Source organism: Poecilia latipinna, unplaced genomic scaffold (genome assembly GCF_001443285.1).
Source record: "Poecilia latipinna isolate Pla-1442-1.1 unplaced genomic scaffold, P_latipinna-1.0 Scaffold298, whole genome shotgun sequence".
Taxonomy (NCBI): domain Eukaryota; kingdom Metazoa; phylum Chordata; class Actinopteri; order Cyprinodontiformes; family Poeciliidae; genus Poecilia; species Poecilia latipinna.
Genome location: NW_015112914.1, coordinates 92570 through 99424, shown reverse-complemented (window position 1 = coordinate 99424; position 6855 = coordinate 92570). Strand labels below are relative to the sequence as shown.

At 37.7% G+C, this 6855-nt stretch overlaps 1 protein-coding gene across 3 annotated transcripts in view; it reads right to left on the bottom strand.

Annotated features, from left to right (window-relative positions):
- The window catches only part of shroom1 (shroom family member 1), a 38350-nt gene extending 33830 nt beyond the window's left edge, over positions 1-4520 (bottom strand). For all 3 annotated transcript variants that reach the window (XM_015034418.1, XM_015034420.1, XM_015034421.1), the window contains exon 1: positions 4327-4520. The gene's annotated coding sequence lies outside the window, so the exon portion shown is untranslated. The remainder of the gene's footprint in view (positions 1-4326) is intronic.
- Positions 4521-6855: the final 2335 nt, after the last annotated feature.

The following is a 6855-nucleotide window of genomic DNA, read 5'->3' as shown; positions in this document are numbered from 1 at the left end:
TGTTTATTAAAATTATCAAAGGAAAATCAATAAAGTTTACTCGTATGCCATTCTCACAAATTATCCTGATAAAAAAAACACTCTTCTGACTGCAGTGGAGCTTTTAAAAATGGTTTTTTGTATCTCAGCTTGCTGCAGCAGCAAAAATCAGAATCGAGAGTATTCAAATCTAAAACAGTATTCTGATAAGACACTGGCTTTTTTCCTCCTTCTCGTCAATCAGCACCTTGATGTAATGTGGTAACAATGTGGGGTCAAAGCTCCAACCTGTCAGCCAGTCACTGCAATGTTTTTCAGGAAGTAATGTTTTTATTTACTCCACATTACATGATCAAAAACTAACATAATCTATGTCCATAACTGTTGAATGTTCAACAATTTCTGTTAAAATGTCCATAAATATATCAGCCATTACTTATAGAGCACTTTTCATACAATCATTTGTCTGCGTGTTAAAAAATACAGAAATAAAAGACATAATGGAAATTGGTACGTAAAGTAATTTTGAATAAATTGTAACTTGACGAATAAAAACAGGACAAAAATTCTAATATATGGAAAAAATCAAAGTAAAGACAAATGTAAACTACCTCAAATGGATAAAAATGTAAATCTTGACAAATAGATCATATAAATTTTAAAGTAGGTAAAATGATCAAAAATTGTGTGGTTTTTAACCCATTCTTGCACTATTGTGTTGTGTGATCCTGCCAAACCACAATGGGGGCCTAAAATAGCCAAACAACAGGGAAGGAGAGGCCCAAGGTAGCACTGACACATAACCAAACTCAATATCCTGAGGAATTCTTGTATCATCCAAAAATAACCGCTGGCGGCCATTTTTCTTCTTTATGTTCCTCATTCTTGTGCTATATATGGGCTTAAGGAGCCTTTCTGCTCGCTTGACAAAAGAGGGAGGGTCTCATAAGAGATCACAGTTACAGGCGAGTGACTGAACAAACTCAGGTTTCACAGACCCTGAAATGTAGAAAAAAAGACAAAAACTGGACTGTATAGAAGAGAGAGTTCACATTTTAGTGACGTGAATGGGCAGAAGAAGGAAGTAAGGGGAAACTTAAACCTACTCAGAACAGGGTGAGCAAAGTGCACAACAATAAACCCTTTGAAACTTAAAAAGACGACGGTTTCCATTCGTTCAGCTGGTTAACCTTTTCCGTGGTATTTTAATCATTTATTCATCCTGCAGAGAAATTACACCCTGAATATGCCAGCCGACAGTGGACTGTGGCCTCTCTCAACAGAATCAAATAAGCTGCTCTTATTCTTCTTGTCAGTGTTGGACATGACCTTTGCAGCAGTTACAACAGTGATGTCACCTTACATTGTAGCAACGACACGTATGCATTCATTAACTTCTACAACAAGCATCAATCTTTTTATCAGCCTTTTGCAAGGACGTTATCGTCAAACAATCAGCTGATGAACGGCTATCAAAGCTGATGACTAACCTCCGTGCTCTCTTGTGTTTATTTATTAGGTGACAGTATCACCATGGCATCACAAAGCTCTAAACGAGTAACTTCTGCATGACATAATCTCCCAGAATGAGCAGGTAAAACTTCCCGTGTGTTCCATGCTGCTGATGTGTCTGGAGGACTTTGATCAGCCAAGAGCTCTTTACTTTTAACGTTATCAAATAAGCACTAACTAAATCTTAATTTAACATTTCAGTGTATCCTGTTTCCAGCAACAACAACAGCAGAATTTAATCCCACTGAACTGGTTTACACTTAATATGATCAATGATTCATTTATTCTGAATGTCTGTAGGCAGTTTGAGTTGTGCTCCTTCCTTATCACCTTAAAGACGTGTTTATTTCCTGAAAACTTCAGGCAGGTACAAAAGAAGAGGATTCCATTACAGGAAGGTGTGAACAACATAAGGGTTGGAATAACAAAAACTAACGAACTGTTAACTGATTTAAACCTACGACACCTTCCTGATACATCCTACTCAGCTCAGAGTAACACAACGGCCATAGCTGTCAGTGGAAAGAGCTCCTGACAAATATCAGGGAACATTTCAGCACATCTCCACTGATCCCTCATTACCAGACCAGGCCATCCCTGCAGAGGTGGGCTGAGTAAAAGGTCACATAAAGAATGTAAACATCCGAGTCTCTGCCTCATACTCAAATGCACAAAAAGTAATTTTCCACTGCTTGAAAACCACACCACACAGTCCCCCTTCCTCTCAGCCTAAAGCTAGCACCATGGCTACACAGAACAAATATTTTTTCTGTTTTTTTTTGTCTTTTTTCCCTTAGATAAAGAGAGATGGTTAAAAACAAGGCTGACGAAAGAGGTCGGGTTTCACCCCACTGACTACGTTTACAAGACTTCTGTTATTTTACTATAGCCGTCGCCTTCTATTTACTTCCACCTTTTGTTTCCGCCTCTTTCTTCTCTAATCTTAAAGCAAACACAAAAAAAACAACATCAACTTAGGCTTGGATTAATCAACTCCGCCAGCTACAGGACATTACGAAACATGTGCATACACTTCCACAAACTGGATTTGCATTACTGGGGTATCGGTTGTTTTAACTGTGGAATAGACTTGGATCAACAGGTGCTTCTGTGGTAACCATTGGCTGGCATCCTGTTGAATATGCATTGTCTTGTATAAAAAAAATACCTCAGAAATCTGAAAAGAAACATGAATCCAGCTCAATAAGCTGTCTTCAGAAGTAATTGAATTAGTTAATAAAGCTAAAATCTGCTTAATCACAGAATAAGGAGATTTTACCCTCAAAAAAGCCTCAGAGGTATTTTGGAGAACATCAGTGAGCAGACAGCATCATGAAGAACAAGATTAGTTGTGTACTCCACAAATCTTACTTTTTTTTGAACAGTTGGAAGTAAATGTTATGTTTCAAAGGAGGCCAGAAGTTTGCAGCTGGCTGTGTAAGAGCCACAGCAAACATGTAGAGAGGTTGCCTGTCCACATTAAAACCAAAATTAAACATTTTGACCCGCATGCAAGATGTTATGTGTGCCAAATGAGAAAAACAGGTCGCACCTGTTGCAGGCTGCCAAAGATGAAATGGCAGGTAAAGTTCAGACAAAAGTTCACCTGAGAATCTTCTGCAATACCAATAAGTTCTTCAACAAGTGTGGCTCACTTTGAGCCATTTTGCAAGGAAGATCTTGTGAAACAATCGGCCTCTAGATGTGCAAAACTTGCAGTTCTAACTCTAACAAAAACTCTAAAGCATTGTCTGAAGGAGGTTGAATACAAACGCACTGCACACTTTTCAGTTTTCCCTCCCACTTCTTAATTATGCATTAAATCCAAATAAATTATATAGAAACCTACTGTTCTATCTCCACAACAAGCTACAAAAGTTCAAGATGTATGTATACGTTTGCAAGACGCTGTACATACATGCATTTCACATCCAAGATCCAATAAAAAGGGTCTCTGTGCAGGCCAGGTATCACAGCATGTGGGGAGGCACAGCCAGCGGGCTGAGCATCACATCCGAGCAGCAGCAGAGCTCAGTGTGCTCCTCCTTCACACACCATCTGACCAACGCACCGTCAGCATGAGTGCATCAATTTCTGCCGCTGCACAAAACCCCAGTGTCTGGTTTCCTCTCAGCAACCCTGGCCAAAGCACTGCTGCCCTTTGTTCCCACTTTAAATAAAACATAACCCACTCATTTGGTAAAAAGGATCCTCTTGTGCATAATTCAAGAGACAGGTATCAGTTTAAGGGAAGTTTTTTTCTGTCTTTCTTTCTGTCTGGTAAAGTAGCCTCCTCTTCTACACAGACTGTACAGCAATTAGAAGTGTTATAACAGTATTTAGAGGTGTCCCCGGTGTTTTACGCCAGCCATTGCATCAGGCTAAATTGTTATCTACGGTTCACGTTGTTTGAAAACAATGAATCACGAAAAGTGGAGATGTTTTCGCCTGCCTCTTATCTGTTGTTTTCTAATCAGTTAATCAACGCAGCCCGACTAGTCATCACAGCAGGTTTCGAGAGAAAAGGCAACAAAAACTGTAACTGTAAAGGAAGAGTAATAATAGTCTTTGACAAATACATATTGATTTGTTTTGCCATATTCGACAAAACAACTGAGAGCAACTGTAGATCCACCTCAAGGACACGCGATTTTCCAACAGTACAACTTTAATAACTATAACTGCAAAAATGTGTTAAAAGTAAATAATATTTATTCACATAGATATCCCCTTAATAAGTGAATTATTAAACAAAAAGCCAAATGTTGACAACCGAAACTGAGACGTACGGGCGATACCGACATGCACCTGCTGCTGCCGAGAAATTTCACTTACCTGACAACATTCCCGCTCACTTTGGGCTCTTATAACTTTTCTTGTTTTCCTCGACTGAGCCGGCTATCCTAGCGATAGAAACAGCGAAAATATAACAGCATGACCTCACAGGAACAAGTCCTTTCCCTGCGCCATGAGTGTGTGGCTGGTAATAAGCTTTCCTTTCCCTCTGCTAGCAGGGAGCTTACCTTATTCCCTTCCCTGGGGAGAGAATAGGCTGGAAGGTAACGGAGAAACGATCAGACCAATCAGATGCCGCGGTGGGCGGGTCCTTGGAAAGCAGGAAGCTGCATTGGTCAGTTGATAATTCATGGAAGACCACTGAAAAAAATGTCCCCTGTCCTGTTTTAATGAGGACAGGATCATCTTTAATGATCAACAAGACCAACAGAATAAATTTCAATAACACCAGATACAATGTAGCATCTAGGTTTTCTTTAATTAAACTAACAATAAACCGATAGAGAAAGTATACTCTTAATGCATGCATTATCTAACATTAAAAGACATATGATTAAGTATCAAAAGACAAAAAAAACCCATCAAATTATCCTTAAATAGATAACTATACATATTTAACAGACTGTTGTTTCTGGTTTAGTATATATCACAATGCATTTATTAAAAGTAGCACTGCTTTCTTTTTATTAATTATCTGACAAAAAATATAGTAAAGCTAGTCTTGAATCTTTAAACAAATGGTGCATACGGTAAACAAAACAACTACAGGGCAACAAAAAAGATTACCAAATTTATGCAGCAAGAGAAAGTTTCAAATCGACAGTATTATGTATTTTCCAGGGCCATAAAGTGCCTTTTATAGCACAATTAAGTAACTATGTTACCTTCAGTTGTCTTAATGCCATATATATCAAAAGAAGGAAAAGAACCAGAGATCTCTTTTCAGTACTTATACAATAGGAAGTGCTGGAAACCAAGTCATTGGTTTCAAGGTTAGAAAACAAAATGGTAACATAAGAGAGTGCTATGGTTGATATGAAAGGTGAAATGAGTATGACAAAAGCATAAAAATGGAACCAATGGTCTATGGCTCTTAAAAGAAAATGTGCTTATTCCAAAAATAAATGAATAAAATAAAATCCAAGCAGAAAAACAAAACTGAGAAAAAGTCAAAGTTATAAACAATTAGAGTTCATATTAAGAGTTAAAGTTTTGAGGTCAGCACACTGAACTGAGATAAGCTAATCATTCATAAGAAGCTCTGCAATGCAAAGCTATATAAACTACTTTGAATAGTTTTGTGGTTACATGCATAGGAAGATTAATTGACCACAAATTTTTCTTTGAAAATAGACTAAACAAGAAAGGCTGAAATATTTGGATTGTTTTCAATGTTAGGAACTGAACAATTTGTACATTTGCAAAAGAACAGCTTGATAAATATTTAACATGGACCTTTAAACCACATTAAATGTGACAATCTATGATAAAATAGCTAAAAATTCTTTAGAGTCGTTTGCACTCATTTCAAGTCTAAAACCTGCTTAATAATCCTGACAAGGTTTGATGGGGCCAGAAACAGAATTTGATTCAGGCATTTTCACCTCCTGTTGTACACAATAGTTCAACTAATATCTATGTTTGAATGTCGTGCGTTAATTACCTCCCACTAGCAATTTTTAAGTGTAAAACTAGGCACAAAGTTAGCAAACTTTATAGTGCGTTAACTGACTGTACAACTGCATGATTTATGTTAAATATTTGTTTGTTGAGAAAAGGCCCCAACAGGAATTCATAGAGCACATAAGTCAATACTGGCTAAGCAGAAAATGAAAGTTAGTCCGCAGTCAAACAATAGTCCTTTCCAGGAAATGTATCAGTGTGACCTCTGCGACAGTCCTGGAGCCCTTGGGGGACCCCTGCAGGTGTGGTGGCCCCAAGCAGTCGCTTCATTCATTTGTGCTTTGGACCGTTTCAATCCAAGCTGTGATTATTTCAATGCAATGCTGCTCAACTCTCCTATTATTAATAATCCTGCTAATAAAAGCAAGAATGTAGTGATAAAGTAGGAATGAATGGAAGGAAGGTAGGAAATGAAAACATGGTAGTAATTTTGCTCCTGAAACCCGTCTCTCCACAGCAGCAGTCCAAGCAGTGATCATCAGACATTTAGAGAAGTTTTGAATGTTTGATGGAGAGTTGAGATGTATTTTTAGTAATGTGAAGTGTTTAACATCTTCAGAAACTTCATATTATTCTCAGTCTAAAGATCTTTCTTCAAACTGACCATCGAGTCTCCCACAAACCTTTTAACAAACTTGAAATACGTTTTCTTCAACAGTTGCATTCTTATTGCCACTCTTCTATTGTGTTTGAATCTCATTTATTGTGCAAGGCCACTATCATTTATGGAGTTGTTTGATTTTCAGTTTCCAGATATCCCACAGACTGAATCATTTAACTTCAGTCAGCAACAAAAACTTTAAGAGCAAAACTCTTACAAAACTCTACATTTAAAAACAATAGCAAGTTATGTCCCTTATCCTTATTTTTTGGCATCACTCCTAG